Raw genomic sequence first — 25,031 nt, 5'->3', positions numbered from 1 at the left:
GGCGATGAACGGAAGACGCCGTGCTCGGCGGCTGGCTGGAGACGTCTAGGAAGCAGCGACAATAGGGGATCATGAACAGTAACGCCCGAGGGCACAAGGTGAGTTAAACTCAATCCCAGGCTGATCCTTCTATTATAATTGTTTAGTACTTATACAAAGAGATATCCAACCGACTCAAACCTAATTTAATCAAATAACAAACTCTAAGAGATAAACATCCTATATTCTAGGACTTGATAACCAACAGTCCAGCTAGGCCGGACTCCTAACCAACTGGCCGGCTAAGCTGGACTCCTAGCCTGTTGTCTACGCCTATAGATCTTACCGGTCATAACATCTCTCCCCTCCTCGGGAAACAGCTCGTCCTCGAGCTGAAACGAAGGAAAAAGAGTGCGGAACTCATCCACGGGTTCCCAAGTGGCCTCATCTTCTGGCATGTTCTCCCACTGAACCAACACATGCCACACACCACGGCGCAACTGAGAACGAGGCACACGTGAAGGATGATGAAGTACCCGGCCATGACGGAGAGGAGGAAGCAGCGGTGTACTAGCGGATGGCGTTCCCCGAAACGGCTTGAGAACCCCAACATGGAACACATCATGAATCTGAGCGCCCTCCGGAAGACGCAGACGATAAGCCACTTCGCCAATGCGCTCAATAACCTGAAATGGACCAGCAAACCATGGACTAAGCTTGCCACGGAAACCTGGCAGCAAGGATTGTGCCGGCCGATGGAGAAGGCGCGGGAGAACCCAATCATCAACGTCAAACTGAAGTGGTCGGTGGTGAGCATCATAATGCCTTTTGGCATACTCCTGGGCTTGCAGCAATCGATCACGAACATCGGCTAGAAACTTGTCACGATCACTTAGAAGCTGGTCCACCCTGTCTGTCCTAGCCGTGCCCGCAGCATAAGGCAACAGAGATGGTGGAGGCCGGCCATAGACCACCTAGAACGGCATTGTCTGAAGTGAGGAGTGGAATGAAGTATTGTAACAATATTCGGCCCACGGAAGCCACTGAAGCCAAGAGCAAGGGCGATCCCCAGTTAGACATCGCAGATACATAGCGATTGTGCGATTGACCACTTCGGACTGTCCATCGGTTTGTGGGTGAAAAGTTGTACTCATCTTTAGCTTTACCCCAGCGAGCCTAAAGATATCGCGCCAAACATGCCCCGTAAATACTGGATCGCGATCACTAACAATGGATGCCGGAAAACCATGAAGTCTGACAATGCCCTCAAAGAACACTCCGGCGACAGACGCTGCTGTATATGGATGACTTAGTGGTAAAAAATGAGCCTGCTTTGAAAATCTGTCAACCACTGTTAAAATCGCACTTTTCCCATGTACACGCGGAAGGCCTTCCACAAAATCCATGGAAATATCAGACCTAAACTTGCGAGGGAACCTCCAAAGGCTGAAGGAGACCAGCCAGGTGTAGATGGTCAGTTTTATTTTGCTGACACATGAAACAAGAGCTCACAAAGTCCCGGACAAGGCGATGGTCATGGTCGATCACGAACTCCTGATGAAGGCGCTACAACGTCTTCTGTGCACCTTCATGACCAGCACCATGCGCCAACTAGAGAACAGCTGGGAGAACTGAGGACTTGGCTAGGACAAACACATGGTCGGCGCGCATGATCAGACCATTAGCGAGATGCCAGGGCTCGCCCCGGTCGGTCACAATAGAGTCGCGCAGCGCACGAAGGTCATCATCCAGCTACAGTCGCGGCGTAGGTCGTCGAATAACTGAAAGGAAGGCGCCGTGACTGCATGAAGCAGCAGATTGTCCTCCTCCCTCCGAGACAGCGCATCAGCCATGATATTGAGGGTCCCCGGTCGATATTCAATCGTGAAATCATACCCAAAGAGCTTACTCACCCACTGATGTTGGGGAACTATAGAGAGTCATTGATCCAACAAGAACTTCAACGCATAATGGTCTGTGCGCACAATAAACTGCCTGCCCCATAAATACGGATGCCAGTGCCGAACTGCTTGGACAAGGCCGATGAGCTCCCTCTCATATGCGGCTAACTTGTGATGCCGAGCTGCGAAGGGTCTACTGAAGAACGCCAAGGCACCTCCGCCTTGATGAAGTACTGCACCGAATCCAGAGCCGGAGGCATCACAATCGACAATGAATGATTTGTCCCAATTAGGAAGTTGAAGAACCGGTGCACTGGACAGGGCCTTCTTGAGGGCATTGAAAGCGTCGGTGGCTGCAGATGACCACAGAAAAGCCTCTTTCTTGAGCAGCGCCGTTAACGGTGCAGCCACCGAGCCGTAATCTTGAATGAACCGATGATAGTACCCGGCGAGGCCGAGAAACCCTCGAAGAGCACGGACATTGCCAGGTTGAGGCCAGGTAGCTATGACCGCAACCTTCTCCTGATCCATTGCAACCCCATCCGTAGATATTACATGTCCCAGATAATGAACCGATGTCGTAGCAAAGTCGCATTTAGATCTTTTCAATCGCAGCTGATGGTCACGTAGGGCAGTGAAGACTGCGTTGAGGTGCCGTAGATGCGTGGACCAAGATGGACTATAGATCAAGATGTCGTCGAAAAACACAAGTACAAACTTACGCAGGAATGGCCGGAGCACTGTGTTCATGAGGCTTTGGAACGTTGCCGGTGCATTGGACAGCCCAAAGGGCATGACTAAGTACTCAAAGTGACCCTCATGAGTCCGAAAGGCCGTTTTCTCAATGTCATCAGTATGCATATGAATTTGATGGTACCCGGAACGCAAGTCCAATTTGGAGAAAAACCGTGCCCCATGGAGCTCATCCAATAGTTCTTCGACCACCGGAATTGGGAATTTGTCTTTAACAGTGAGCTTGTTCAAGGCACGATAATTGACATAGAACCTCCAAGAGCCGTCATGTTTCTTGACCAACAAAACAGGGGTAGAGAAAGCTGAAGTACTTGGACGGATCATCCACAATTGTAGCATATCGGCGCATTGTGACTCCAGTTCGTCTTTCTGTAGTTGTGGGTAGCGGTAAGGCCTCACAGCCACTGGTACCGCAGTGGGCACTAGGTGAATGCGGTGATCACAGGCGCGAGCGGGGGGCAAGCCTTCAGGCGTGGCGAACACATCTTCAAAGGAGGCGAGTAGCTTGTCCAGCAATGCTGTTCCGGTGGTACGGCTCGCGTCGTGAATAGCATGGAGGCGGCGAGTGGACTGCATGTCATCTCGGGTGGAGCCGATACCTCGCCAGAACACTGCGCCGACCTGCCCTGGTGAATGCCATGCACAAGTCATCAAAGTCCCATAATATCGGTCCAAGGGTGCGCAAGAAGTTGACCACGAGCACCATGTCCCAGCGGTCCAATGGAATTGTATAGCAGTCGACTGAGAATACTTCTTCGGCAATTCGTATGCCGACGTCGCGCGCGAGCCCCCGGTAGGCAACGTGGTCACCATTTGCGACCGTGACTCCGGCACCTGGGCATGGTTCAAAGTGGATGCCAACGCGTCGTGTGACGCTGCCGCTAATGAATGTGTGAGTAGAGCCCGAATCCAGCAACGCCACACACTATACGTTGCCCACCAGGACATAAACCTGCATAGTATCCTTAGTCCTGATGCCTGCAATGGCTGATAATGATATGGTGGGTCTAGTCTGCGCCGACTGCTGATGTCTGTTCATCGTCATCAGACTCTGGCTCCTCCACAAGATAATATGTGACTTCAAGGTAAAACAGCCAGCTGACACTTGTGTCCCTGCACATATGGTTCGTCACAGTTATAACACAAGCCCAACTTGCGGCAGGTCTGCCATCTCTGCTGGTGTGAGCCATTTGAAAGGCCGGCCTGGTGGGGATGCCTGAGGCTGGTGATGATGGCGGGGCGGGCCCTGTGGCCGGTAATGAGCTCTGTACAGCCGGAACGCGCCGAGAATGTCGATTTGGTGGTGCTGGAAGCACAGAGGGCTGCTGACGCCTGACGACGTTCATAAGCCCGAGCCAAACGCATGGCGCGGTGTAAATCCTGAGGGTCATGGAGCTCCACGTCGACCCTGATGTACTCCTGGAAGTCCTCTGGTGAACAGCTGTGCTTGCTGCAGCGGCGCCAGATGCCCCGCGTGCGCCAAGCGTGCCTGGAAGGCGTCCATGTATGCATCAACCGAGGAACCGAACGGACAGGCGGGTGAGATCAGCAAGATGGTTGGTGGACAGCGCCGGTCCGAAGCGTTGGTGGCAGAGCAGACGAAAGTTGGACCAGGACGGCCGGCCGGAGTCTCGTTCCAACACATAGTACCATTGTTGTGCGGATCCCGTTATGTGGAAGGAGGCGAGCCAAACCTTGTCCGCCTCACGTGTCAGCTGGCCGCGGAAGAAGGACTCACAACGGTTTAACCATCCAAGCGGGTCTTCTTTGCCGTCGTAAGTGGGGAAGGACAGCTTATGGAACCTGGGAACTGCCCTGGCTGTCTCCATGTTCCTCAGGTGGATGGCGCGGTTCATGCACCATCGTAGCAGACGAGTAGATCAGCCCGTGCATGATGGAGGACAACGACGGTACCTGGTGATGGAGATGCCAGGAAAAGGGATGGACTGAATGGGCAGACCTGTCGTAGCTAGCTAGCGAGGTGACGCGAGGCGGTGCGGTCTCCAGGCGCGGCGCCGTGGACCCCGGCATTGACGGCGAGGACAGGATCTCTGAGACGACCGGCTGTGATGCTGACGCTGGAAAACCCCCATACCCCGGCATGCCATATTGTAGTAGAGGCGGGGCGGAGTACGGCAGACGTGGTGTCATCGAAGGGCCCGTCTGGCCTTCGACAGTCGCCAAGCGCAGAGACATCTCCGCCATCTGCCGCTGCATGCCTTGGAACATGTCTCCCATCTACCGCTGCATGGCAGCCAAGGAGGCCAGGGAGTCCTCAAGAGTAGGCGGTGTGGGGGACGGTGGAGGGGCGCTCGTCGCGACGACAGCAGCGACCGACGATGCAGCGGCGGCGGCAGGAGCACCCGAGGAAGCCATGGTCTCTGATACCAAATTGTTGTGGCTTAGGGACCGGAGGGCGTAGGGGTGAGAGACGGAGGGCCTGGGCTTGGAACCCCGGCGATGAATGGAAGACGCCGTGCTCGGCGGCTGGCTGGAGACGTCTGGGAAGCAGCGACAATAGGGGATCATGAACAGTAACGCCCGAGGGCCCAAGGTGAGTTAAACTCAATCCCAGGCTGATCCTTCTATTATAATTGTTTAGTACTTATACAAAGAGATATCCAACCGACTCAAACCTAATTTAATCAAATAACAAACTCTAAGAGATAAACATCCTATATTCTAGGACTTGATAACCAACAGTCCAGCTAGGCCGGACTCCTAACCAACTGGCCGGCTAAGCCGGACTCCTAGCCTGTTAGTCTACGCCTATAGACCTTACAGGTCATAACAAAAGATATCATCAAAATTTAAGTTCCCTAAGACCTGTCCGGACACAGATATATATTGTATTTATATGATAGTAAGTTCTCTCACTCCCTATAATCACTATAAAGGAGCCTGCCAAAAACTGATGGTTCAGGTACATTACTGAAATATCTTAACAATAATGTCTTCTGTCATACTTCCTTTAGTATTCCATGATTTTATACAGACATAAGTAGTCACTGCTTGGTCGCATGATAGAGTAGCAGATCAGAGGTGCACACCTCATACTCTGCATGTGCACAGATGAGGCGAATGGTTTGGCAGGTCACCTATCTCGATTCCATAGTTTTGCCTTCTCCCGTAATCTTTCATTTTCTGTACATGATTGCAAATACTTAGGTGGCCTTTAATTTATCGCTCTTTTTCAAAGTAAATTTTAGTATTTTTGAAAAATAATTAAAGAACATCAACAAGTTCTGTAATGCTAGTTGGGAAGTGGACATGGTTGAGTATTGCCGTGGCTTCATTTAGTAAAGATTTAAGGCCAAAATAATGCTTCAGAAATTAAGCACTTAAGAAAAGAAATGAAAGCACTTGGACTGCTTGCAATCAGATGCCTGTGTAGCATTTGAACTCTTGATCTGGTAACATTCTGATGTGTACTATTGTTACACGGTTACAGATACATACTGATTGTGTTTTAAGAATCAGTGTGGGAACCAGTTCATAGATGTCTTTACTATTTTAAAAGTATTCTCTATGTTTCATTAATATATGGAGTTGGATTGGCACTGACATGGAGCTTGAGTTTTTCTTAATATATGCTCTAAGCCCAAGTTTTTATTAATATATGCTTTAAGCCCAAGTGTCGGCCCATTGGTTATGTTCTGCATATAAAAATTTGGATCTGTCATTTGCAACTAGTTTTAAGTGTATATGTGTCTATATCACTAGTGTTTCTTTGTGTGTGTGTGTGTGTGTGTGGAGGGGAGGATCAGTTAGGAATGTTCTTTGTACTATTCTTTGTTTTTTACATAATTGAAACTATAAACTAGTATATTAGAGCCCATTGTCTTACCATGTTTTGTTTTGGTTCCACAGGCTGGTCATCCTATTCATTTGGCATAAAAGGTTGAAGATGTATGAACACTATTGTACTTTAATTTGTTGCTTACAGGATTCTCTTGCATCCAATGTACTTTAACTGTTTGAATTTGGCACATTTCAAATTTTAGTAGGAAAAAAGAGACTTGCTATATTCTTTAGAGCAGTACTGATTGTAACTCTACAATCCAAATCTACTCTACAATCAATGAAAACTTATTTTTTGACAATTTGTTCTGTTTTCAGGGGAACCATGTATGCTAATATCCCAGGTTCAGAAGTTCCATTCTGCTCAGGATGCTGGTATGCTCATTGCACATGTTTTTTTTTCTTATTTGGCTACCTCAGCCTTGTCTCTTGTTCTTCGTAGACATGATCTCTGTGCTTATCATTGGAAATCTTACTGGTTGACTATCTAAGCACTGTTATGTGTAATGAATGCGTGTAACCTATAATACCTCTAAGCACCACACTAGTAGTAGTCTTAACTGAAATCTTCCCAAAACAAAGAATGTAATGCTACAACGAATTATATTTCTTCAAAACAATTGAGTGATGTTTTGGCTAAGAGAAAATCAAGCAAAAGGAATGTAGAGACGGATAATATAGCAGGTGATTTTTATAGCTTCATTTCCCATGACAATTACATATCCTTATAAAAATGAGATTTGCAATGTCACTGTACTGAAAACTGACACCTATGCAAAATATCAATGTTCTTTATTTCAGGATGAATGTAGAGTTTGAGTGGAGCACATGAGCGATTGGGATGTCCAAATCAGGCCAAGCCAAGTGAAGCTGCAGTGGTGTCTAGGCATCTTAGATGTTTTGGTTTAGGAACAAATGTGTTAGGTATCTTTGTTTCAATAGTATGTGTGTAGCCTAAGTTTGATTTTTTGGATTGTTTAATTCTAGATGTGAACAAATTAAATAAATAAATATTTTGGTTTAATGGCTTTATTCAAATGCTTTGTTGATGTATGTTGAGCTTCTAATTAATTAATGACGTTGCAATATTGTTCGGTGGCACCAAACCAAAAGCGTTATAAAAGTGGCTATTGGCAACCATATTTTCTATGGCAATATATCTTATAGCAATGAACAATACGCTGCAGCAATAGATTTTGCACATTATAGCAACCAAATGTTGGGCGTGGCAATTGCATATGTTGCCACCAGTTCTTGGTGTTGCGACATAATCCTTGTTGCCATGCTCCTTATGCGTAGCAATAGTGACGGCATCTTATAGCAACCAAATCTTGGGTGTGGCAATTGAGCATGTTGCCACCACTTCTTGGTGTTGCGACATAATCCTTTTTGCCACACTCGTTAGGACACTGCAATAGAGGCTGCAACTTATAGCAACCAAACCTTGGGCGTGGCAATTGCACATGTTGCCACGACTTCTTGGTGTTGCGACATAATCCTTGTTGCCACACTGCGTTATGCATGGCAATACATTGTCTTGTAACACACGTTCGTCATTGCAAGTGCACCATTTGCTACGATATGGACAAGTTGCCATTGCAAGGTCCAGCAAAGCTTGAGGCGTTGCATTAGTTGCTTTTGCCACACCTACAACCGTAGCAAAAGCTTATGTTACAACGCCTAGGTGTTGCAAATCCAAAACGCATTTTGCAACGCTAAGCAGAAAAAGCGTTGTCCAAAGCTTTACCCACGCAAGCGCCTCCAACGCCTCCCAACAAAAAAAGTGTTGCTATTTCTGATATTGCAACTATTTCGGGCCTATTGCAACACTTTTCGGGCATTGAAACAGGATCAAAATTTAGTAGTGGGCTGCTTTTCACACTTTGTGGACCTTGCTAACCACTGCTCCTATTCTGGCACAACCCGACATCGAAAAGCCTTTTGATGTGTTCTGTGGTGCATTGGGTACAAGGTTTAGGATGTGTGCTTATGTAAGAAGGTCGAGTTATTGCCTATGCTTCTCGGCAGTTGAGGAAGCATGAAGTCAACTATCCTACCCATGATTTAGAACTTGCCGCAGTTGTTCATGCATTGAAGATATGGAGACATTATTTGTTGGAAAAATGTATGTCACATATACTCTGATCACAAAAGTCTCAAATATATCTTCACTCAACCTGAATTGAACCTGAGACAGTGGAGATGGTTAGAGCTGATCAAGGACTATAATTTGGAAGTGCACTACCATCCAGTAAAGGCCAATGTTGTAGCAGATGCACTTAGTCAGAAATCTCAATGTAATGCCTTAGAAGGATTGTTGGAGGATGGGTTTAATTTATTGCGTCCTGTTGTGTTACACAACATTACTGTCAGTTGCTCACTTGAGAGCAAGATCATCGAACTTCAGCAGACAGATGTAGGTGTGTTTCATATCAAGAGAAAGATGAAGGAACAGGAAACCAAGCATTTTAGGTTGGATGAAAAGGGTGTGTTATGGTTTAAGGACCGACTAGTGGTACCGAAAGACCGTGAACATAGAAATCAAATCCTAGATGAAGCTCATTCATCCAAGTTATCTACCCATCTGGGTAGTAGAAATACGTATCAAGATTTGAAAACCCATTTTTGGTGGACCAAAATGAAGAAAGAAATCGCCACCTATGTTGCTAGATGTGATACTTGCAGTAGGGTCAAAGCGGATCATCTGAAACCTGCTGGATTGCTCCAACCTTTGTTCGTTCTAGGATGGAAATGGGAGGAGATCAACATGGATTTTATTGTTGGACTCCCAACTACACAGAAAGGTTTTAATTCCATATGGGTAATTGTGGACCGTTTGACCAAGTCCGCACATTTCATTCCAGTCAGAACCAATAATCGACCGCATGAGTATGCCAAATATACATAGCTCAAATAGTATGCCTACATGGGATACCAAGAACCATTGTATAAGATAGAGGCTCTCAATTCACTGCTCGGTTTTGGGAGCACTTGCACAAGCAAGTTAGGTACCAACCTTGTTCGAAGTTCAGCATATCACCCTCAAACATCTAGACAGACTGAGCGAGTAAATCAAATCTTAGAAGACATGTTGAGAGCATGTGTAATCTATTCCAAGGGTTCATTGGAAAAATAGCTACCTTTAGCCGAGTTTTCCTACAACAATAGTTATCAATAGAGCATCAAGATGGCTCCTTTTGAGGCCTTGTACGGTCAAAAATGTAAAACTCCTTTGAATTGGATTGAGCCCGGAGAGCACAGATACTATGGCATTGATTTTCTCAAAGAAGAGGAAGAGCAAGTGCGTATTATCCAACAACATATTAAAGCCACTTAGTCTAGGCAAAAGAGCTATGCTGACAAGAGAAGAAGGCCTATCGAATTTGAGGTAGGTGACTATGTATACCTAAAGGTATCACCCATGAAAAAGGTACAACGGTTTGGAGTAAAAAGAAAACTAGCACCGAGGTATGTAGGCCCATACAAGATCATTGAACTGAAGTGGAAGAGTGGCCTACAAGCTCCTAGTTATCCTCTAGAAATATGAGCCATATTCAATATCTTTCATGTTTCTCAGCTAAAAAGATGTCTTCGCGTACCTAATGAAGCTATTGAACCCACCAATATTAAACTCCAATCGAATTTGACTTATGAGGAGAAACCGATACAAGTTTTAGAAGAAATGGAAAGAGTAACCCGTAGTAAGGTTATTGAGTTCTACAAAGTGGTGTGAAATAACCATAGTGAACAAGATGCCACATGGGAATGAGAGGATTATATACGTGAGGTTTATCCTGCCTTTTATGAAAAACTGGTAGGTCATTCAAATCTCGGGGCGAGATTTCTAAAAGGGGGGAGGGGCTGTAATACCCTAGTGTTAAGCATTGCATTTAGCACTTGCATTTTATGAGCACAAGCATCATCCAAGCATTCATGAGCATGAGCATATGAAGTTTCATTTCATTCACCTTATCTTTATCACATGTGATGTTGATTATATACATGCATATGCTTGTGATCATGTGTGACCAATGCAAGAGATGGTTGTGAGGTAACAAAAAACACCTTAGACACATCTAGGATGGAAAATGGAACAATGTTTGTATTCATGACATGGGCCAAATTTGCTTCTAAGTCATAGTTTACTCAAAATGTTAATTTTCATGATACTTCTTTGACCAGAGTTGAACTATAGCATAAATTATTTGCATGGAAGTGCACCCTTAACAAAAGTTGTAGCTTATCTTATGTGGAATGAACTTTGTTTAAGGGTCATGAGCTAATTTAGTACCTAACATGGTCAAATAGGGCCCACAAGAATCAACATAATGTTGTTTTGTAACTTGGAAGTTTGTGAAGCTGAGTTTCAGTTTCCATGTAGCCTACTTTGGAGCCTTATAGTTTGAAAACCATGGTGAATTAGACAAAACTACTTTAAGCAATCTTATAGTACTCATGTAGCTCTACACTTTGTATTACTAAAGTTTTCACAAATTCAGCCACAGATTAGGAGATAGAGGAGAGGGATGATGGCGGTTTCAGTCGACTAAATTGGCTTCACCGATTCAAATCGGCCAGGGCTCGGTGGCCGACCATGTGCAGGCCGCGGCCACCACCTGGTGGCTGTACACCAGCATCAGGCCCGCCAGTCAGGCCAAAGGGGAGTGAAGAGGGAGGCGATGCCGCTGCTCCCTCACATTCTCACTCTCTCGCCCTCGCTCTGCCTTTCTCATGCTCGCTGAAGCAAAGCGGAGCACCGCACCATCGCCGCTGCACCTCTGCTGTGCTCGCATGCCATCCACGTAGCACCACCACCCAATGCACCTCACCCACAGCTTCACCACCACCTCCTCCACCTCCTCGAGCTGCTAACACCATCGTTTGAGCAAGGGTAAGGCCGCATTGCGCCGTCGTCATCGTCCCCATGTTTGTGGTGTGCCGCCAAGCTTTGAGCTCGCCCGTGGCCAGCCACCCCTAGTGCTCCTCCTACCTTCTTCCTAGTTGGTTGGTCATCAGTCATAGGGTCTAGATGCTAAGGCTAAAGCCTATTTAACCTGCTACCGTTGCCACCACGTGGGAACGCGTGACCGTGTCGTGCGCGTCCGCCATGGCCGCGAGCACGGGCTCACCGTGGCTAGCCCTAACTGGTCTCCCTTTTATCCCTCTAGCTCTTGTTTCCACACCACCATGAGCTCTAGTGCCTTACCCTAATTCGGAGGCTTGCCACTGGCAACCATCTCATCGGAACAGCAAGCGCCGCTGCGGTGCGCTGTGCGCCGCCGTGCCGCCATGCATGTGGCCGAAGCACACCACCTCTCCACCGTGACACAGACCTAGCCCTAGATCTCCGCTGAGGTTCCCTAAAGCTGTAGCCATGGTTGTCTGGCCATGCCATAGCTGGAGATGACGAGCCTGCCGCTGTGCACCCTTGCCGAGCCGCCATGGTCGCCGGACAAGGTAGCTCCAGCGAGCCTCCCGGCCAACCAAACCCACCAGTCGATGCGCAAGGGCGAGTTGAGTCTAACAGGTGGTGACCTCACCGCCGGTGACCTCGCCCTCGATGAGTTGTCGCCAGGTCAAAACAGTCCCCTACCTCTGTTCCTCTGTCGTGTGGGACCGGTTGACCTACGGGCCCTCGCTGTCAGTCACCGTGGACGTATAGACCGGGTGCACCAAGCTGTAGCTCCCGAGATGGATTTTGTTTTTTGTTTTCCTTATTTTTGTAGCAAACTTCAAAAATCCATATCTTGAGCTAGGAATATCCAAATGGGGTGATCTAAATTTTGTTGGATTCATCATAAACTGTACTATTTGACAAAAATATAAAACTTACTGTTTGGGGTAGTTTTCTAGGGGAATTAAATTAAGTTGATTAAGTGCTTTTAAAATAGCTTTTACCTTGTAAAATGCATAACTTGAGCTAGGGAGTGCTAAAAATGTGATTCTAATTTTGTTGGTCTTGTGTTGACATGCTATAGCTAGGAAAAATACTAAACCTATAGTAGGCATACTTGAAATATGGTTTTACTATTTAACCTTGATTAATTGCTAGTTTCTGGTGAAATTAATAGGGGTAGATATACAAAACTTATGATCATGAAAATTTTTACACAGTATTCTTATGCTAGGATGAAAGTAGGAAAAATATGAAATCTATTGTTTGATACTTTTCACTAGGCTAAACTATTTTTGCTAAAATAAGCCTATACAACTTGTCATTTTTGTAGGGGTTGCTGTACTTATCCAAATGGCATGAAATTTGTACAATAGACTATTGGATTCATATGTGGGATATAGTATTTTGCTCAGAATTTATTGTGCACTAGACATATTTATCCTTTAAATCACCCTATTATATAAGGAAATTAATAAAGGGATATAAATAAATTACTTGGACTGAACCATGAAGTTTTCTATGGTGCTTGTGATGCATATGATCTGTTGATATTAGTAAGTTGTGCTTAAAGATAATTGGTTATAGGTAGCTAGTTAATTATTGCTTTATAATTCAACTGAAGGGCTGCATGTGTAGTTTCTGTTGTGGTGACAATCTAGTGATGATAATGATCTTTTCTATAAAATTTGTCAATAACAAAGTTGTAGACAACTTACTCATATGGATTGTCCTAAAATTTCATGGTCATAGGCCTGATGGTTGGAGATTTATAGCTTTTGGAAACCTGTTGTCGGATTTGCTTGTCCTTTGGATAGACCTTCAAAATTGAATTGTTTGAACTAGATAGGTACTAAATCACCTTAAGAGGATTATAAGAAAATTGTTGATAGTTTTATAAGCTTTCCAAAAAGTCCAAGATCATATTATTTGTGTGTGTAGAACTCCAGTTATGGTCAAAACAAGTGGCTACTATCTTACAGTCCTAGAAAAATGCTTAAACAAATATTGTTTAAGTTACTAGAGAAAAGATATACACCTACTTAGTAAAAGAAAGTTAATCTTGTTATCACCCTAACACCTTGCTGTTGAGAACACTTATGATTATTAATTTCATCATATCATATCATCCATGTCATTATCTGTGCATCCATGATATCTTATTTTATGCTCATGCATATAGGATCGTCCGAAGGAATCACTCTCTTGGAGTTCGAGGCCGAGGAGGAGGAGAATCAGAAGGCACCACAGTAGGCAGCTCCTAAAAGTGAGGTGTAGGCTCCCAAAGAACTACCAAAGTACCCTGACCATAGGCTCACCTCTTTCTTGAAAGGCAAGCCCTGGATCATTCTAAGCCTCCTATGTTTTTACAAATATCACATGTGTCATTTATGTTTGATGCATTAGGTTATAAGAGTTGTTTGGAAGCACTTGATGCATAGACTGCCTTGACCAGAGATATACCTTGAACCCTATGTAGGTCCAGGATCAAATAATTGCTTAGCCATGCTTAGCTGGGTAGAAGTCGGGTGATTTCCTGTCACCTGCGAAAGATAGGTGGACACTGAACCACGGTCGGCTATATTTGCTATCGTATAAAAGAATCATGGGATGTTGTAATTCAAGGCCGAACGAAGTCTATGTTGTAGGTTGACTCATGTGATTCTGTCTATGTCGATTAAGGACCGCATCGTTGTTTGTCCTTGGTCATTTTGAATGCATACCTTCTCACTTAGCTAGCCAGATAACTCATTCCGACCGCGAAGCTGAGTAGCTCAACTCAGGCCAGGCCTCGTTCTGTTAGAGTACGCACACTAGAGGTAGTAAGGATGTGCGGGGAGCTAGTGTGAGGCCAAGGGCAGGTTAGAGTCCCGATCGACCTAGCATTCGGTAGAGTCCCTAATTGTGCAGCGCCGATCGAACCCACAAAATGTGTACCTAAGTTGTACCAAAGGTGACCTAAGACTACCTTGGCTCAGGTATGTCTAGGTTTGTGTTAGGAATAACTGTCTAGCTAGTTGCAATCATTTTGAATCGCCGTCTCTCCTGGATAGTGAGAAACTTGACTGAGCTTCCTTCTACCATAGTGTTAATGATAAGTGGAATGGTTCTGAAAATGGTATAATAACTGGATATGGTTACTATTGTTCTATCACTAATGATATACCACATGTTTGGCATAGGTTAGTTGCTAATTTAGAGATGAATAGCTCTAATTAATTTGGTTACCGAATTATAAAATGTATAGCTCAACTAGTGGCTTTTATGCAAAATATTGTAAAACTAGTTCCACTTATAAAGCCTTGTATGATCCTTGGAGTCACTTTATTTTTGGTTTATGACAGGCAAGTATAGCTGAGTATCTTCTTGTACTTAGGGTTTATTTCCCACTTGTTGCAGATAACACAATATATCATAGGTATTGTAAGAACTGCTTCTCTCCCACCGTGGACGAGGAGTAAGCCTTGGGCAAAGCGCTTCTAATTATCTAATCTACAATACTTTTGTGGGACATGTGATCACATACTGGCAAGTATTTGAACAATGGTGTGAGATGTTGGTTTAAAATCTACTTTGCTTCCTGCTACCTACTCTATTTGAACTTGAGTTGTAATACCTTTAATCGTACTCTGACGTATGGCAATGTATTTGTGAACTCTATGTAATATGTGGCATGTATGTTGAATTATGTACAATTTTGGTTGTATGTTGGTGATTAATCGAGACCCTTCGTGGTACTCGAATGGACTATCGGGTTTATATGGGCTCAAGTATGAAAGTGTGACCGCTTCGTAGGCTGCTAGTTGTACTTATGCTCTTATAAATTGAACGGTTCTGTCACACCTTGTGACTCGTATTGCCGCTAATATTGGTGCATTGGATGGACAAGATGTGACATACATCTCTACTCCACGCATGCATATTGATGAGCACTACCTGATGCAAGGGCATCATTTAAAGTATGATGATACAGGGAACCATGTATTTTTCTTTCTGGGGTATACAAATGAGATTCCGCTCCCTAACCCAGTACTCTATTTGTATAAATCCCCGTCACTCACTGTCATTCTTATCGAACAAGAGGAAGCATGCAAGAGTTCTGTTTCTCGCAAGGCAACAAGGAGCAGGGCTAGGGGTGAAGCTGGTAGCTCTCAACAGCCACCACTGACACTGACACCGCTCGTGCCATAGGTGTACCATGCGGAGTGGATTCCGGCCATGTAGATGCCTGGGTTCACCCCTGGGTATCGGCCTAGCTGGGGACACGCCCCGCAACCACACGAGGCCAATGGATAGAATGGCAAGATACCGATGCCGTGGCATGGACGTACCACTCGTCTGACTCCAAGGGGCTACCACCACCCGTCCATCCATGACAGTCTACTTCGAACCGTCGGGAGTTGGATGGCATGAACACTCACCTCGGAGGATTGGAAATCTACACAGGTGAAATTCAAAATACATTTAACACTCATGTGCAGGATACGAAGATAGTGGCACCTACAGCAGCAACAACAGTTCACAGGACATTAATGCGCTGCTTGGGACAACAACAAAAAGCACAGGTGGCCTACTGGCTGGTCCATGAGATACAATCCCGAACCGTAGGCCTAGAGCTAGCTTAGGGGAGTACCCCCGTAGAGGTACCCTTGTATCTTTATTTTTCACATTTTATTTTCTGCATTTATTTATTTATTAAGTATATAAAAAATCTAAAAATTTGAAAATACAAAAAATATGATAAAAACAACAAAAATATGAATTTCACTCTCATATGTGTTTTAAGATTGTTAAGTTTCTCCTAAGTTGAAATGATGAATAGTTGCTCTATCTACAATTTATCTATGCCTAAGCTGTAATAGTATTTCCCTAAGATTTAAGTTTATTGGCTAAAATATCTCATCCTAAAACTTAAAAACTTGTGGGTTGCAAATGCATGCTCCTTTTCCTAGTTGTTGCCAGTTATGATATGGTACAAATAGAATTACTATGACTCTGTTCTAAGAGAAACTTGACATCCTAAGTTTTTATTTTTAAAAATGCTAAAATCCAAAAGTTTCTCAATGATTATGAATACCTCCAAGGCCATATGGCATGATATATATTCAAAACCTTAGTCATATACTACTTGTTACTGCATTGAGCTTTGTCAAATTATTGTGACCCTTATTGAGATTTTTGTCATGTGCCCATGATCAAGACACACGTACAGCCATAAAAAAATACTAACTCTTACACTGAGAGTTACGCAAAAATATGCCTTTTCCATCCACCAAATAATTACTCCATTCGTTTATTATGAGTCTCTCTTCCAAAAAGTTTCATATGCCCAAAGAATAGTATGGGCTATACTAAACAAAGAGAGAAATGTCCCTGCCAAAAGGCATGAGAAAAAAATGTATGCCAAAGAGCATGAAGAAAAGAAAAGAAAAAGAAAGAAAGAAATAAAGATAGCCCATACTTTCGAATAAAAAGGCATTCAACCAAAAGAGAGAGATTCATGATTCAAAGGAGTACCAAAAATATTTAGAATTAGGACTTTATAAAAATTCCACACACTTGCACGTCTTGATCAAAGTGTATGACTTGCATCTCCTTAAGGTCCGGTTTTTGACTTAGCAAAATATGTGATGCAAGTATACCTTAATTTCGTACCTACCCAAAATTCCACTTCAAAAGCCTTTAGTGGTAGGAAATGAAAAAGAAGGCAAAATATCAAATGCCTTTGGTGAGGTTTCATACACATTGAGCGATCGAGAGAATCATTTGAGGAACTTATATTTTATTTTGCAAAACATATAAAACCTCCAGATAGATAGTCGATCAAAGAATGAATGATTGGTGATTCTGTTATAACCGTTCTATCTTGCAACCGGCCAATAACTTGGAAAAGCTATATGCCCCACAAGGATCAAGGTAAAATGGTGGATAAAAACGCCAACTTATTTAAATTACAGGAAGAATACTTTGTTATAGGCATGGCACTTATGAAATATATTAGGCATAGTAGCAACTCCTGATCAACAACCAAGTACTTAGCTATTTGCTCGGGACGAGTGTTGATGGTAGTTAATAACCATTATAAACCATCAATATAAAAGGTATAAGGGCATAAATATAATAACCTAATGAAGGTCTAGGGGTTTAAACTAACAAATTCCATGAGTTTTGGTGAATTTGTATTTTCTATAGGGTTTATCTAGAAAATCGTCAAGGTGGACCTACATGTCAGCTTTAATTGCACTTATCCACAGCGAAATGGACACCAGAAGGTTCCAAAAGACTCGGGAGGACCACACACTGAAGCAAAGGGCGAGACGCCATAGGCCCCACCTAGTAAGCCACCAAGGCCCTGGGGCCCACATGTTAGCCCCTCCTTCGAATGTTGGTTTTCCACCGCCTCCTAGGTTCTATCTACGTCATCCTTTAAGTCGGTTTGATACAAGGGCTCACGTTGGATGCTCCGAGCTATATATACCAACCCATGCCACCCCCAGTCATCAAGTCATTTGAGAAGGCAGAAAACCTTTTCATCCTTAGAGCTCCATCATATTCTAGGGCGTAGCTAGTTAGGCTAGGTCTAGAGGGAGGCAAGCAGGCTTCGCTTGGATTCCCGATATTGTCAAGAGCGTGGTTTGGTATAATCTTTGTACCCCTCTCTCTCTCTCTTGTACCTCCATTACTTTTATATGCTAGTTACAATTGTTATGACAACATCAGTATTCATCTTATTCATGTTCTTTATTATAATGTTTATCGTCTATTTTAATTATATGCTTAGTATAGTTGGATTATCATCATGTTCATGCCTAAGTTCGTATAGTGCTCACTCTAAGGATCCATGGGTGGGTGGTCGATATTGTGTAAGTGTGGTGCTTATACATTGTTTACCTATGGATACACCCTATATTCTAGGTCATGTGATAGATCATGGATGCCACACTCTCGTTGAGTCCTTTGTAGTCCACTCCCCGAATATAGGAGCACGTAGGGTTCTGTTATGAATGAAGAGCAAGCTCTGTTCTTAATCTTCCTTAGTAATATACCTTATGTGTAGATATGACAATGATCTTAGCAATGATTACTAGGTATAATTGCAGTAACCAATGTATGCTTTGACTTGTAATTAAGAATGACTTAGGAATTATTCCTCTAATATTCTACCTGACCATGCTAATGCCATAGAAAGGAGTACTCTAAGTGATTTATCATTATTATTAATCAATACTTATCATATATCTTATCATATAACTTATCCCTGTTATGAGTAGAATATTGGTTATGGTTTACTTCTCCATCAATAGTATAAGTTATCAATACATGTGCATGTTAGACCTTCCCTGTGGTAAAAATATAAATAACGATACCTGAAATACTCTCGGGTAAAATGCTACAATCGTATATTATCTGTGCGCTTGCAGATCCATTTCATTCATATATTTATTTATTCTTCCTAGTCACATAATTAATAAAGAACTACTTAGTATATTCTAGTAGTAATGCTATATAGTACCAACAAGTATCTCTGACATCATAACTAGGGATGACAACCTAGTAAAGTTAGGAGATATAAATTTATAATAGGTGGCTACTTAAAAACAAGTGACACGTTAATAAATACCAACAAGCATTTCTGGTGCTATTACTAGGGACTAGATTTAAACCTCTGTTCTTAGTAGTGACGCTAAGAAATGTCAACAACCATTTTTGGCGCCGTTGCCAGGGAAGGTAGCTAAGCAAAGGAAGTATTGATAAACTTATACTTATTGATGTGATCGAAGATAACCATTGACCTTTGCTCAAGCGGGATTACCCTTATGCTGTCTACTTTTGTATCTTATGCAGGGTAATGTATGACCAGTTTTGACCTTCCGACAAACTACGTTGAAGATCCAGAAGCATTAATCAGGAGAACTAGAGCTAAACTCAAGAAAGTTCTAGATTTAAAGTCGAAAGACAACCATATAAGGCGAAGCTTAACACCAGAATTTGAAGACATGGTTAATAGGACTCTCCATGATTTCTCTACTCCAACTACGACCAACATCCGTACTGGACCAACAGTCAATGTTGGAGATAATGGATTCGAGCTCAAGCCAGCCCTCATCAACATGGTGCAAGCAAACCAGTTTTGTGGAAAGGCACATGAAGACGTGAGTGCACATCTCCAACACTTCCTGGAGATTTATAGCACTTTCACCACCAAAGGAGTGACCCAGGATGCCATATTACTTTGCCTCTTCCCATTCTCACTATTGGGGAAGGCAAATCTATGGTTCTATGCCAACAAAGATAGAAATACTACATGGGATAACTGCTCCACTACCTTCCTAGCAAAGTTTTTTCCCACAGGCAAGACCAATGCTCTACGTGGGAGAATTTCAAGCTTTCAGCAACAACATGATGAATCTGTCCCTGAGGCATGGGAACGCTTTCAAGATTATATTGCGGAATGTCCTCATCATGGGATGGAGAATTGGCTACTCATGCAGACTTTCTACCATGGGTTGACCAATAGTACCCATGAGACTATGGATGCTACTGCTAGAGATGCATTCCTATCACTCACCATACCAGCTGCATAGCTCTTGTGGAGAAGATGGCCTCCAATCAAGGTTAGAATGAAGAACGTGTTCAAACCCGCAAGAGAGGTGGAGGTATGCATCAACTCAAGGAGGTAGACATGTTGTCTGCCAAGATGGACCTACTGATAAAGAAGCTTAAAGATCGAGCCAATGAGAAGCAAGAAGTCATGCACATACATGATTCTCGCATGACATGTGAAGTATGTGGAAACACTAGGCATTCAGGGAGCAACTGCCCTGAGACCCATGAGGATGTGAACTTTGTCAACAACTACTACTTTCATCCTCAACAGAATCAAGGATGGAATCAGCAACAGAGATCAAACTATCATGGTAATTACCAAGGTAACTATCAAGGTAATAATTTTAATAATTTCAACCAACCACCCTTGAGAGAATTAATTGCTGGCCAATCCAAACTTATGGAGGGATTATCTAGAAAGGTAACTACCAATGATAAAATTCTAGAGAACATAAATAATAAAATGGATAGCTTTGCTTCTGCCATTAAAAACTAGCATAGCTTTAATAAAATAATAGAATCACAAATAGCTCAGCTGGCTGCTGCTATTCCTCCGTCCGACAAAGGTAAGATTCTAGGGCAACCAGAAGAACTAGAAACTGCAAATCTTGTCAATATTCAGAATGCAGCATGCTACTATATACAACCATTGATGGGAAGGTCGATAGACTATACCTTGCCAAAAAAAGAAGAGCGATCCAGGAAGACCTGTCATCTCCATCGCCATTGGACCTCACATTTTTCAAGAAGCTGTATGTGACTTTAGAGCAAGTGTCAACATCATGCCTAAGGTAATTTATGATCAAATTAATCGAGATACTTTATTGTACACAAATATGCATTTACAGCTTGTAGATCAGTCACTCTATTACCCCAAGGGAGTTCTTGAAGATGCTATTATTCGAGTGGGACAATCATATGTTCTCATAGACTTTGTGATTTTAGAAATAGGTGGAGATGAAAGGGCACCCATCATTTTGGGCCGACCTTTCCTAAGCACTGCTAAAGCCATCATCTACATGGTCAGTGCCAAGATCTGTTTCACAATCAAGGATAGAAAGGAAAAGTTTTCTTTCAAGAATCGTATCTTGCAATCTCCTAGTCATCTGTAGATGCCATACCTACCCGAAGAGACAACAGTGACCAAGAAGAAGAACAATAGGAGGAGAAAGAATAAGGCCAGACAGTCTGAAGAAGAATCAGTCAACATGATCAACACACTTCGATCAGAGTACGAACACCTCCTCGCTTCACCATTCCTTGCTAAGAAGGATGTTCCAGGTGTACCCATGATCGAGTGTACCATTGGACAAAGAATCTTCCACAAGACCTTCTGCGACATTGGGTCGGATGTCTATATAATGTCTAAGGTAACGCGTGAATAATTATTTGGTGATGAACCTTTGTTCCCCACCTTTGTTCCCTACATATATGCAATTGTAGATGGTGGACCAATCAATCTAATTTTCAGAGGGAATAGCAAAAGATGTCATGGTAAGAATACATGACCAGTTCGCCCCTGCTGATTTTATGGTTCTGGACATGGGAGAAGAAGAAGACGATACACCCATCATCTTGGGAAGACCATTCCTCAATACTACTAATGCGATCATCTATGTTGGATCTGGACAAATCCACTTCCAATTCCTTGGAGAAAAGGTATGCTGTTATTTTAATAGTTATACCACTTATGAGCAGCCGAAGAAGTCATGCTCTAGGAGGAGACGTCGATCATCCCAAAACCAAAAGAATCAATCCCCAAAGAAAAGTTGGGAGGAAGATGAAGAACCTAAAGAACCTACTCCGCCAAAGTCAAGTCCACATACCAAGCAGGTATGGAAAGAAAAGGTAACATCGCCACCAGAGTTACAAGAGGTGCAACCATCAGGGTCTCCATCCCCGAGACTGACTGATGCACCCAAGGAATAAACAAGACTAGAGAAAGTCATGTTCGAAGAACTTAAAATTCTGAACCCTCAGCGTGAGGTAACATCAGTAGTTATCCATATTTGCTTTCTAGCATTGCATGAATTCTTTTCACTTTAGCATATTTACTTTTCTGCATTAGCATTGCATTTAGGAAAGGAAGATAAAAAGTTTCATGACTGCATTACAGTATTGCAACATAAATCCTAAGCCCCATGTGAGTAATTTTACAGTGTGTAAACAATCACGGGAAGATTCACTATGGTGGCATAAAAAAATAATATATATATATATATATATATATATAACATGCATGCATATTTTCTTTCTGCAGTATATAAATAAGAAAATCTAAAAATATTAAATAGACATTCTGCTAGAACTTTGTCAATTAGGAAATCTGTCTAACCTCCAAGGATAACAAATCTCTGAATGGCTGACCGCTAACCCCTTATCTTAATTTGTGCCATGAGTTTTGATGTTCTTGTTGGAGTACTTTGCAGGATGATCAAGAGTAAAGTCAACCATCCGAAGTACATTTTTCTCGAACCGCTGCTTCACCCACTGCACAAGGAACACAACTTCTAGATGGATAAGAAAGACTTCTGCTGGTAGACTCAATCTAAGAAAGACCATGACAACATCCAGCTTAGGAGAGGAGCATCCCCATGTATGTAGATAAGTATTTCTTTCCCTTTGGTTTTACTGTTAAGTTTGCTTCATGTTAGTTAAAATAAAAAGATGCATAACAAACTAAAACAAAATAAAAATTTATCTTAGCTAGTTATATATATAGTAAGGTGTGATCTTAAAAATAAAAACAAAATAAAAGTGTGTGCCTAATTTTCTATTTTTAAGAGCTGAATAAAATAAATGAACTCAGAAGATTATCTCTTGCAATGGAAATGATGAATAGTTGCTCTGTCATAATTCCTTTCAAGTATCTAGTTTTTAGCCTTGAATTCTCTCGAGTTTTGGATACAACTGTTTTGATATAAGAATTTACTCTAAACTTAAAACTCGTGGGTAGCATATGCTTGATCTAAGTCTAGGTAATTGACGGATATTATATGAGAATGTCTGAGGTGTTGTTTATCTTATTCCAAGTGACACTAAAGTTCTGGAGATTTATCTTTTGAAAAATATAAAAATCCTACATGATGAGCTCCTGTGTGACAAAACTTGAATTCCTACCAGATGAGAGGTTTTATTGACTAGGAAAACTTCCACTCATATATGCTGCTTGCATTGCATTGAATTTAGTCAAGTTTTATTGACCCTGATGAGAGGTTTGTCATGCTCTTAAAATCAAGATCATGTACACACAACCCAAATATGCACTACTCCTACACTGGGGGTAGGCGCAACAACATGCCAATTCATCTAGATCCACCCAAAAATGTTTTACTCCTACAGTGGGAGTAAATACCAAAAACATGTTCATAGGATTTCCAGCAAATAAATGCTACACGTTCTTGTTGCTATCTCTCAAAAGTTTTGTTGTAGAGAAGAGACATGGGGCTATGCAAAAGTTATTCATAAAAAAAGATAAAAAGAAAAGAAAGATGAGAAAAAATGGACAAGTGACCGATATATTTAAAACAATGGGTACTCAGATGCCCGCCTAAAAAAGATGAATAAGATAGCCCATGTTTTCTTGCAAAGTTGTTTCCAAGTTTTAAAAGAGAGATATGTTTTCAAGGAGCATAGTAGAATTAGGTTAGCCACCAAATATATCCACCATATATCCACACACATGCATATCTTGATTTGATTGTATGCCTTAACTCTCTCTGAATCCGAGGTTTGATTTTACAATATATGTATTGCTAGTATGGTCTTTTATGCTTTCTCCCTACCTATGAGCTCCACATAAGCCTTAGTTGTAGGAAGAGAAAGGCATAACACCACTATTGCCTTGGTGAGGATCCACAAATACCACATATATTGAGAGACTTGAGAGTGTGATACAAAGGAAGCTCTGAGTTTTATTTTAAAAACCTATAAAAACTCTAGGATAATGGTTGAGTAAAGAACTTGAGACATAGTTCTTGACTTGATCGTCCTATCTTTCAATTGCTTAAGACCCAAGTGAACGTTGAGAAGCCCCATTGTTGAAGGTAATATGGGTAAGTTTGAAAGTCAGATCAGTTTATTCTAATGTAGAGGAGCATTCTTGTTTGAACGCATGTGTACTTTTGAGAAGTGAAAGCATCATAGCAACTCCTGATCCATTTACTGAGTTTAGCTTTGCTAAGGGACTAGCAAAGGTTAAGCTTGGGGGAGTTTGTTGACGGTAGTTAACAACCATTATAAACCATCAATATAACATGCATAAGGGCATAAATATAATCACCAATGAAGGTGTAGGGGTTTAAACTAACAAATTCCATGAGTTTTGGTGAATCTGTATTTTCTACAGGGTTTATCTAGAAAACCGTCAAGGTGGACCTACATGTCAATTTAATTGCGCTTATCCACAGCGAAACGGACACCAAAAGGTTCCAGAAGTCTTGGGACAACTCCACACCGAAGCAGAGGGTGAGACGCCGCCAGGTGGGGCTATCCAGCCCCACTTGTAAGCCACCCGGCCCCTAGGGCCCACATGTCAGCCGCTCCTTTGAATGTCGGTTCTCCACCGCCTCCTAGGTTGCATCTAGGCCATCCTTTAAGTCGGTTTCATCCAAGGGCTCACGTTGGACACTCCAGGCTATATATACCAACCCCTGCCACCCCCTAGGCATAACCCTAGTCATCAAGTCATTTGAGAAGACAAAAACCCTAATCATCCTTAGAGCTCCATCATATTCTAGGGCGTAGCTAGTTAAGGTCTAGAGGGAGGCAAGCAGGCTTTGCTTGGATTCCTGATCTTGTCAAGAGTGTGGTTTGGTATAATCTTTATACCCCTCTCTGTCTTGTACCTCTATTAATTTTATATGCTAGTTACAATTGTTATGACAATATCAGTATTCATCTTATTCATGTTCTTCATTATAATGTTTATCGTCTACTTTGATTATATGCTTAGTATAGTTGGATTATCATCATGTTCATGCATAAGTTCGTATAGCACTCACTGTAAGGATCCATGGGTGGGTGGTCGATATTGTGTAAGCGTGGTGCTTATACATTGTTTACCTACGGATACACCCTATATTCTAGGTCATGTG

The 25,031-nt window shown here is 42.6% G+C and overlaps 1 non-coding gene across 1 annotated transcript; it reads right to left on the bottom strand.

Annotated features, from left to right (window-relative positions):
• Positions 1 to 19,689: 19,689 nt before the first annotated feature.
• Positions 19,690 to 19,798, bottom strand: LOC136498806 (small nucleolar RNA R71). The gene has a single exon (XR_010769803.1). It is a non-coding gene; the product is annotated as a small nucleolar RNA R71 (small nucleolar RNA).
• Positions 19,799 to 25,031: the final 5,233 nt, after the last annotated feature.

The sequence above is a fragment of the Miscanthus floridulus genome, chromosome 12, assembly GCF_019320115.1.
Source record: "Miscanthus floridulus cultivar M001 chromosome 12, ASM1932011v1, whole genome shotgun sequence".
In the NCBI taxonomy this organism is placed as follows: Eukaryota; Viridiplantae; Streptophyta; class Magnoliopsida; order Poales; family Poaceae; genus Miscanthus; species Miscanthus floridulus.
Note: the sequence above shows the minus strand (reverse complement) of the source record. Positions and strands in the feature narration are given on the sequence as shown.